Here is an 11,374-nt window from a genome sequence, read left to right on the forward strand (position 1 = left end):
ATTGTTTCATACTTAAGTAATCTCAAACTTTTTTCAACTTTCACGCATACATGAGCGTGAGCCATGGATATAGCACTATGGGTGGAATAGAATATGATGATGGAGGTTGTGGAGAAGACAAAAAATGAGAAGATAGTCTCACATCAACTAGGCGTATCAACGGGCTATGGAGATGCCCATTAATAGATATCAATGTGAGTGAGTAGGGATTGCCATGCAACAGATGCACTAGAGCTATAAATGTATGAAAGCTCAACAAAAGAAACTAAGTGGGTGTGCATCCAACTCGCTTGCTCACGAAGACCTAGGGCATTTTGAGGAAGCCATCATTGGAATATACAAGCCAAGTTCTATAATGAAAAATTCCCACTAGTATATGAAAGTGACAACATCGGAGACTCTCTATCATGAAGATCATGGTGCTACTTTGAAGCACAAGTGTGGTAAAAAGGATAGTAGCATTGTCCCTTCTCTCTTTTTCTCTCACATATTTTTCTTATTTGGCCTTTCTCTTTTTTTTCACCTTTCTCTCTTTTTTTATTATTTTTTTAAAGTCCGAAGTCTCATCTCGACTTGTGGGGGAATCATAGTCTCCATCATCCTTTCCTCACTGGGACAATGCTCTAATAATGAATATCATCACACTTTTATTTACTTACAACTCAAGATTACAACTCAATACTTGGAACAAGATATGAGTATATGAATGCCGCCGGCGGTGTACCAGGATATGCAATGAATCAAGAGTGACATATATGAAAATTATGAAGGTGGCTTTGCCACAAATACGATGTCAACTACATGATCATGCAAAGAGCAATATGACAATGATGATGCGTGTCATATAAACGGACCGGTGGAAAGTTGCATGGCAATATATCTCGAAATGGCTATGGAAATGCCATAATAGGTAGGTATGGTGGCTGTTTTGAGGAAGGTATATGGTGGGTGTATGATACCGGCGAAAGTTGCGCGACACAAGAGAGGCTAGCAATGGTGGAAGGGTGAGAGTGCGTATAATCCATGGACTCAACATTAGTCATAAAGAACTCATATACTTATTGCAAAAATCTACAATTCATTGAAAACAAAGTACTACGTGCATGCTCCTAGGGGGATAGATTGGTAGGAAAAGACCATCGCTCGTCCCCGACCGCCACTAATAAGGAAGACAATCAATAAATAAAATTATGCTCCAACTTCATCACAAAGCGGTTCACCATATGTGCATGCTACGGGAATCACAAACTTCAACACAAGTATTCTTTAAATTCATAATCACCTAACTAGCATGACTCTAATATTACCACCTCTATATCTCAAAACAATTATCAAGTATCAAATTGATCATAGCATCCAATTCACTTTCTATGATAGTTTTTGTTATACCCAACTTGGATGCCCATCATTCTAGGACCAATTTTATAACCATAGAAAACACCATGCTGTTCTAAGAGACTCTCAAAATAATATAAGTGAAGCATGAGAGATCAACAATTTCTACAAAAATTAAGCCACCGCCATGCTCTAAAAGATATAAGTGAAGCACTAGAGCAAAAACTATCTAGCTCAAAAGATATAAGTGAAGCACATAGCGTATTCTAATAAATTCTAAATCAAGTGGGCTTCTCCCAAAAGGTGTGTACAGCAAGGATGATTGTGGTAAACTAAAAAGCAAAGACTAATATCATACAAGACGCTCCAAGCAAAACACATATCATGTGGCAAATAAAAATATAGCTCCAAGTAAAGTTACCGATAGACGAAGATGAAAGAGGGGATGCCTTCCGGGGCATCCCCAAGCTTAGGCTTTTGGTCACCCTTGAATATCTTGGGGTGCCATGTGCATCCCCAAGCTTAGGCTCTTGCCACTCCTTATTCCATAGTCCATCAAATCTTTACCCAAAACTTGAAAACTTCACAACACAAAACTCAACAAGAAATCTCATAAGCTCCGTTAGTGCAAGAAAGAAAAACCACCACATAAGGTACTGTAATGAACTCATTCTTTATTTATATTGGTGTTAAACCTACTGTATTCCAACTTATCTATGGTTCGTACCCCCCGATAATAGCCATAGATGCATCAAAATAAGCAAACAACACACGAAAAAACAGAATTTGTCAAAAACAGAACAGTCTGTAGCAATCTGTAACTCTCGAATACTTCTGGAACTCTAAAAATCCTACGAAAATAGGAAGTCCTGTGAAATTTGTCTTTTGATCTGCAGCAAAAAGAATCAACGCAAAATCATGTTTCTGTGATTTACTAAAATTAATTTTGTGCGTGCAAAGTTTCTGTTTTTCGGCAGAATCGAATTAACTATCACCGTAGGTTATCCTATAGGTTCTACTTGGCACAAACACTAATTAAAACATGAAAAAACATCTAAACATAAGCTAGATGAAATATTTATTGAATAACAGCAAAGAAAAATGTTGGTTTGTCTCCCAACTAGCGGTTTTCTTTAAAGCCTTTTAGCTAGGCATTGATAATTTAAATGATGCTCACATCAAAGACAAGAATTAAAGCACAAAGAGAGCATCATAGAACACGTGATAAACACATCTAAGTCTAACATACTTCCTATGCATAGGCATATTATAAGCGAACAAATTGGCAAGGCAAGCAAAAACCAGCATAAGCAAGGAAAAAGAAAGAGACGATAGCAATCTCAACATGACGAGAGGTAATTTAGTAAGATGAAAATTTCTACGACCATATTTTCCTCTATCATAATAATTACATGTAGGATCATAGGCAAATTCAACAAAATAGCTATCACATAACATATTCTCAACACAATCCACATGCATGTGAAGTTGACACTCTTCCAAAATAGTGGGATTATCATTTACTAAAGTCATGACCTCTCCAAACCCAATTTTATCAAAAATACCATAAGACTGAACATTCTCCAAATATGTGGGATCTAAAGTTGACACTCTTCCAAACCCACTTTCAATATTATTGCAAACACTATTATTAATCTCATATTCATCATGGGGTTTAAATAAATTTTCAAGATCATAAGAAGAATCACCCCAATCATGATCATTGCAACAAGTAGTAGACAAAGCAAAACTAGCATCCCCAAGCTTAGGGTTTTGGATATTACTAGCACAATTGACATCAAGAGAATTTGCAAGAAAATCATTGCAATCATGCTTTTTATTCAAGGAGCTATCGTGAATCTCTTCATAAATTTCTTCATCACAATTTTCAGATTCACGAATTTCAAGCAAAACCTCGTAAAGATAATCTAGTGCACTCAAATCACTAGGATTTGGTTCATCATAATTGGATCTCTTAAAAAGATTTGCAAGCGGATGAGGATCCATAGATCTTAGGTTCTCTGTTTAGCAATAAATAAACAACTATTCCAACCAAACGAGCAAACGAGCTAAGTAAGGCATCAAAGCAAACAAAAAGACGAACAGAAGAAGGGCGAATAAAACGGCAAGGGTGAAGTGGGGGAGAGGAAAACGAGAGGCAAATGGCAAATAATGTAATGCAAGGGAGAAGAGTTTGTGATGGGTACTTGGTATGTCTTGACTTGAGCGAAGACCTCCCCGGCAACCCGGCGCCAGAAATCCTTCTCCCCGGCAACGGCACCAGAAATCCTTCTTGCTACATGTTGAGCTTGCGTTAGTTTTCCCTGAAGAGGAAAGGGTGATGCAGCAATAGTAGCGTAAGTATTTCCCTCAGTTTTTGAGAACCAAGGTATCAATTCAGTAGGAGGCTCCTCAAAAGTCCCACACACCTACACAAACAAACAAGAACCTCACAACCAACGCAATGAAGGGGTTGTCAATCCCTTCACGGCCACTTGCGAAAGTGAGATCTGATAGAGATAATATGATAAGATAAATATTTTTGGTATCTTTATAATATAGATTGGAAAATTAAAGATGCAAATAAAAGTAGATAGAAAGCTTATATGATAAAAGATAGACCCGGGGCCCATAGGTTTCACTATTGGCTTCTCTCAAGATAGCATAAGTATTACGGTGGGCGAACAAATTACTGTCGAGCAATTGATAGAAAAGCGAATAATTATGAGATTACCTAGGCATGATCATGTATATAGGCAACACGTCCGTGACAAGTAGACCGACTCCTGCCTGCATTTACTACTATTACTCCACACATCAACCGATTCGTGCCTACATCTAGAGTATTAAGTTCATAAAAAACAGAGTAACGCATTAAGAAAGATGACATGATGTAGAGGGATAAACTCATGCAGTATGATACAAACCCCATCTTTTTATCCTCGATGGCAACAATACAATACATGCCTTGCTGCCCCTGCTGTCACTGGGAAAGGGCACCACAAGATTGAACCCAAAGCTAAGCACTTCTCCCATTGCAAGAAAGATCAATCTAGTTGGCCAAACCAAACTGATAATTCAAAGAGACTTGCAAAGATAACTTAATCACACATAAAAGAATTTAGAGGAGATTCAAATATTTGTCATAGATAAATTTGATCATAAACCCACAATTCATCGAATCTCGACAAACACACCGCAAAAAGAGTTACATCGAATAGATCTCCAAGAAGATCGAGGAGAACTTTGTATTGAGAATCAAAAAGAGAGAAGAAGCCATCTAGCTAATAACTATGGACCCAAAGGTCTGTGGTAAACCACTCACAACTCATCGGAGAGGCCTTGGAGACGATGTAGAGGCCCTCCATGGCCGATTCCCCCTCCGACGGAGCACCGACGAAGGCTCCAAGATGGGATCTCGCGGATACAGAAGGTTGCGGCGGTGGAAATAGGTTTTCATGGTGCTCCTAGATGTTTTCGGGGTACATGGTATATATAGGAGGAAGAAGTAGGTCGATGGACGCTCAAGGGGCCCATGAGGGTGGGGGCGCGCCCACCCCCAGGGGGCGCGCCGGGCACCCTCGTGGCCGCCTCGTTTTTTGCCTGACGACCACTCCAAGTCTCCTTGTTGGCATTTGTTCCAAAAAGATCTCTCCTGAAGGTTTCATTCCGTTTGGACTCCGTTTGATATTCCTTTTCTTCGAAACACTAAAATAGGCAAAAAAAAAGCAATTCGGGATGGGCCTCCGGTTAGTAGGTTAGTCCCAAAAACGATATAAAAGTGTAAATTAAAGCCCATAAACATCCAAAACAGTAATATAATAGCATGGAACAATCAAAAATTATAGATACATTGGAGATGTATCACTCTACTCCCTCCTCTTGCTGCAAGATGGTGGTTTCTAGAAGATGCTAGTCTTTGATAGGACTAGCTTCTCCCCCTCTTATTCTGGCATTCTGCAGTTAGTCCACAGATACTACCCCTTTCATTGATACCGATGCATAAGTAGTGTAGATCCTTGCTTGCGAGTAATTTGGATGAGTACTCACGGTTGCTTTGCTACCCTTTTCCCCCTTATTTCTTCTTTCTGGTTGTTGCAACCAGATGGTGGAGTCTAGGAGCCAAAAGCCACCACCGACGACTACTACAACCCCGAGGGGTGCCTACTACTACGTGGAGGCTGCCGCCGACCAGGAGTAGTTAGGAGGCTCCCAGGCAGGAGGCCTTGCCTTTTCGATCATGTTGCTTTGGTGCTAGCCTTCTTAAGGAAAGTTTGTTTAACTTGTGTCTGTACTCAGATATTGTTGCTTCCGCTGACTCATTGTATTCAAGCTGATGTATTTGAGCCCTCGAGTCCCCTGGCTTGTAATATAAAGCTTGTATTATTTTAATGGGACATTTACATCTGTGCCCCTAACTCGAACCCACTACTCAGATTTGGCCCTAATTTTCAAGCATGCTCAAATTTGCCCCTCCGCCGTTAAGTCACTACTCAGAAATGCCCTTCCGTACAGTACTGTAGCACTTTCCGTCCAATACTGTAGCACTTTCCGTCTGCTACAGTACACATGGGCCTTTGACGGTCAAAGGCCTTTGGCTGGACGGAAGGGCATTTGTGAGTAGTGACTTAACGGTAGAGGGGCAAATTTGAGCATGCTTTGAAATTAGGGGCAAATCTAAGTAGGTGGTTCGAGTTAGGGGCAGAAATGCAAATGGCCCTATTTTAATTTGTGTCTAGAGTTGTGTTGTGATATCTTCCCGTGTTTCCCTGATCTTGATCGTACACATTTGCGTGTATGATTAGTGTATGATTCAATCGGGTGCGTCACAATAAACTTGATTCTTTGCAATAGTTTTGTGATATGATGATAGTGGTATGTGAGTCATGTTGATGAGTAGTCATGGTTTAGTAAGAATATTGATGTTAAGGTTTGTGATTCCCTATGCAAGCATGAAAGTCAATAGTTATGCAATGGAATTACATCCTACTTGTGGTGCATTACTTGGTGTTAGTTACAGTTAATGCTCGCTTATGTGATTTTTCATTTCTTGGTTGGATGCTTCTCAATCTTTTGCTAGCCTTCACTTGTACTAAGTGGGATTACTACTTGTGCATCCAAAATCTTTAAACCTAGTTTTACCATATGAGTCCACTACACTACTAGGAAAAGGGCTATAGATGGGATTGACACTAATGGCGCACCAGAAAGATGGTGCGCCATTAGTATATACTAATGGCGCACCACAATCTGATGCGCCATTAGAGTTTAAACTACTAATGGCGCACCATGCTACGGGTGCGCCATTAGTATCAAATTCTTTTTTTTAACTAGTGCGCCTGTCCAAACATACTAATGGCGCATCCGGGCAAAGTGCGCCATTAGTAGTTGTAACTACTAATGGCGCACCAGGCAGCAGGTGCGCCATTAGTATAGAATTTTTTTTTGAACTAGTGCGCCTATCCAAACATACTAATGGCGCATCCTGCCCAAGTGCGCCATTAGTAGTTGTAACTACTAATGGCGCACCAGGCAGTGGGTGCGCCATTAGTATAGAATTTTTTTTTGAACTAGTGCGCCTATCCAAACATACTAATGGCGCATCCTGCTTGGGTGCGCCATTAGTAGTTGTAACTACTAATGGCGCACCATGCAAGAGGTGCGCCATTAGTAAGTGGGCAGTAACAAGATATTTGGGACAGCCTCTCCTACCCACACACTCACTTTCTCCCCACTTCATTCTCTCCACCTCCTCCTTGTCTCGGGTGCCTCCTCTTTTTCACCTCATTTCCACCATAGATTCATTCAAATTAAGTGGTTAAATTACCTTGTTTTAATAGGTAAGTAAGGGGGGAAGCTATATTTAGGTTGTTCTCCTTACAACAATGTGCACATGCACTTTTTACGGCCTAGCTAGATCTATGTATGTTCGTGGTGTTGCATATGTTTGTGGTGTTGCATATGTGTTTGTGTTTGGAGGTGTACCGGTATTTGATATGCGATAGTTGCCAATATTTTGCCGGAATGTTGATTCATTTCCGTTTCGGCGAGAATTTTGGCATTAAGCATTCTTTTTGGTCCTATTTTTAGGGAAAGTCATGCCAAATTTTTGTTTGGTTCTAAAATATCATTTTGCTCTACCCCACAGGCGACCATGGTCCGCACGATGACCGAAGGCATCGTGAATAGGTTTTTGAGGTCCGCGAAGGCCGAGATGCTTCAAAAGAACGAGACGGAGATAAGATGTCCGTGTCAAAGATGCAAGCTGAAGAGCCTTATTGCGGACCCGGATTCCGGGCAGGTGCGGGACCACCTGCTGTTGCGTGGTTTCCTGGATGGCTATCGGTGGCAAGGTGATGAAGATGACTACGAAGTCGTCCATGCGGGCCGGGCAAGAAATGAGGAAGGGCAGCAAGACAACCACCGCGGCTCGGGCGGGCGAGAAGACGAAGAATCCCCAGGAGATGATCACGACTGTGATGCTGTACACAGTCATCATGTAGAAGATGCAGGACATGATGATGAGGAAGATGCCGGAGCAGGCGACGGGCATGATCATGAAGATGATGATGCCGGAGGAGCAGACGACGCTGGACCATCAATGGGCTGGGTGCAGGACCCTCATATTCAAGAGCTGCTTCTCAAGCAGACGGATAACGCAAGAGCTGCCGCCCGAGAGAAAGCCAAGATGGATCAACTTGAGTTAGACGCAGTTACTCCATTGTATGAAGGATGCAGGCCCGAGGATACCCGCCTGAAAGTAACGCTCATGGCCCTGGAGATGAAGGTAAAACATAAAATGACCGACGCATGCTTCGACGAGAACATGTCATTCTGGCACGAACGTCTTCCCAAGGGGAACAAGTGCCCGACCAGTTTGGAGGAGGCGAAGAAAATCGTGTGTCCTCTGGATTTACCGCACGTGAAATACCATGTGTGCATGAACAATTGCATCATTTATCGGGACGAGCACGCGGAGTCTACCATATGTCCAGTGTGCGGCGTCACTCGATACAAGAAGAGGAAGAAAGCTCCTCGAAAAGTGGTGTGGTACTTTCCGATCACTCCTCGTCTACAGCGCTATTTCACGGACCCTAAGGTAGCAAAGCTCCTGCGTTGGCACGCGGATAGGGAGGAGAAGAAGCGAGAAGATGACGCAAATGATCCGGAGATAGATAAAAAAGACAAGATGCTGAGTCACCCTAAGGATGCGAGCCAGTGGCAAGCGTTGAACTTCGAAGACTCGGAATTTGGGAACGATCCAAGGAACATCTTGCTGGGCGCGAGCACCGATGGAGTCAATCCGTTTGGCAGCGAGAGAAGCACACATAGCACCTGGCCTGTGTTTGTGTGGATGTACAACCTTCCCCCCTGGTTGTGCATGAAGAGGAAGTACATTCACATGAGTATGCTAATTGAAGGGCCGAAACAACCAGGGAACGACATCAATCTGTATCTGGGGCTGCTGAAAGAGGAGCTTGACACGCTGTGGAAAACGCCAGCCAATACGTGGGACGCCGCAGAGAAAGAATATTTCCCTATGAGAGCCGCACTGCTCACGACGGTGCACGACTATCTCGGTTACGGATATGTCGCGGGGCAGGTAGTCCACGGATTTTCTGGATGCGTAAGGTGCATGGATGACACAACGTATCGCCAGCTAGATAGAGATCCCGGGTCTTCGAAAACCGTGTTCATGGGACATCGAAGGTGGCTTCGCGACGATGACCCGTGGAGGAAACGCAAGGATCTGTTCGATGGTGAAACCGAACCCCGAAAACGCCCGTGTACGAGGAGCGGCGAGGAAATAGACAAGCTGTTGAAAAATTGGAAAGACTGCCCACTGCCAGGAAAGAAGCGAAAGGCGCCAGAGCCGCTGCTGAAGGTATGGAAAACGAGGTCTGTTTTCTGGGACTTGCCGTACTGGAAGATCCACCGTGTGCCTCACAGCCTTGATGTCATGCATATCACGAAGAACGTGTGCGAGAGTCTGCTTGGTACCCTGCTCAACATGCCAGAGAGGACCAAAGATGGGCCGAAAGCAAGGGCAGACTTGAAATCAATGGGCATCAGGCAGGAGCTTCACGCTATATATGATGATGATGATGATGATGATGATGAGGCAAAGCAGGACACAGAAAGTCGTCGCAAAGGCAAAAAGGCCAAGAAGACCGGAAATGACTACCCTCCCGCGTGCTTCACTCTAAGTCAGGAGGAGATCGAGCAGTTTTTCACCTGCCTCCTAGGAGTAAAACTTCCTTATGGTTACGCGGGGAAGATAAGCAGATACCTAGACCCAGCGAAGCAGAAGTTCAGCGGGATGAAGTCTCACGACTGTCACGTGCTGATGACGCAGATACTTCCAGTTGCAATCCGTGGGATCATGGACGCGCACGTTCGTGAAACACTATTTGGCCTATGCAACTTCTTCGACGTCATCTCTCGGAAGTCGATTGGCGTGAGGCAACTCAGAAGGCTACAGGAAGAGATCGTGGTGATACTATGCGAGCTTGAGATGTACTTCCCGCCCGCATTCTTCGACGTTATGGTGCATCTGCTGGTCCATATAGTGGAGGATATCATCCAACTCGGGCCGACGTTCCTGCACAGCATGATGCCGTTCGAAAGGATGAATGGTGTCATCAAAGGATACGTTCGCAACATGTCACGTCCAGAAGGAAGCATAGCCAGGGGCTTTCTGACCGAAGAGTGCATCTCCTACTGCACGAATTATCTAGGCATCGAGAACCCCGTTGGTCTGCCCGTCAACAGGCACCTCGGCAGGCTCGCTGGATGGGGTCACCGTGAGGGTCGCCGCGAAATGCATGTCGACTTCGAGGGTCGACTCACCGACTTTGAAAGAGCAAACCTAGTCGCGCTACAACACATAGACGTGGTCGATCCTTGGGTGGTAGAGCACAAAACCTTTATGAAAAAGACGTACAATGACCGAGGCCAACAGAGGACGGACGGAGATACACTCAAAGAGCACAACTCATGTTTCACGCGTTGGTTCAAGCATAAGCTTCTGTCATACCCTTTACATGAGGATTCTTCCGTGGAAGAACAACTCATATTCGCCTTGTCACAGGGCGCCGAGCACAACCTGATGACCTATGAGGCGTACGATATCAATGGCTACACATTCTACACCGAGGCCAAGGACATGAAGAGCGATGGTTATCAGAACTCCGGGGTAACGATGGAATCCTACACCGGTAACGACAAGGACAGATACTACGGAAGGATCGAGGAGATCTGGGAGCTGAGCTACGCTGGAGAGAAGGTCCCGATGTTCCGTGTCAGATGGGCCAAGAACGTCATAAAAGAAGACCGGTATTTCACCACCATGGTTATACCCGAAGCCAAATCCAAGACCGCGGGCGCAAACGTCACCGCGAAAAATGAGCCATGGGTACTGGCTTCCCAAGTGGACCAATGCTTCTTCATTACCGACCCGCCAAAGCCCAGTTGTGTTGTCGTGAGGAGAGGCAAAAGGAAGATCATCGGAATGGATGGAGTAGCCAATGAGCAAGACTTCGACAAGTACGGCGACCCGAGGATCGAACATGACGACGATGATGAAGTAGCAGCATACACCACAAGAAGAAGCAGGACCACCCTACCTAAAGGACGTCCGTTCCACAGAAGAACTCCATTTGCGAAAAAGAAGGGCAAGAAGATTGTGAACAGATAGCTAGCTAAGATCGATTGTATTTAAATCGTAGCCTTCATTTCTCGATTGTATTTCATGGGTACTTTTTGAACTATCATGAATATTTTTAAATTTCATGGACACTCGATCTCGAACCCCCTCCATCTCGATCGCTATCCCACCTCGCCAGATCCGGCCCCCCTCGCCGCCGAGCACCCCCCAGTCCACCGGCCGCCGCCGCCGACCCCCCGCACCCTCGATTCCCCTACCCAACCGCCGCCGCCGACCCAGCGCACCCCGCGCACCGTCTTATAAAAAAAATTAGTATCAAACAGCTTTTTAAATGCTACTGTCTTATAAAAAAAATATTACTGTTATTATTTA

The sequence above is a fragment of the Triticum dicoccoides genome, chromosome 5B (genome assembly GCF_002162155.2).
Source record: "Triticum dicoccoides isolate Atlit2015 ecotype Zavitan chromosome 5B, WEW_v2.0, whole genome shotgun sequence".
NCBI classification, from domain to species: domain Eukaryota; kingdom Viridiplantae; phylum Streptophyta; class Magnoliopsida; order Poales; family Poaceae; genus Triticum; species Triticum dicoccoides.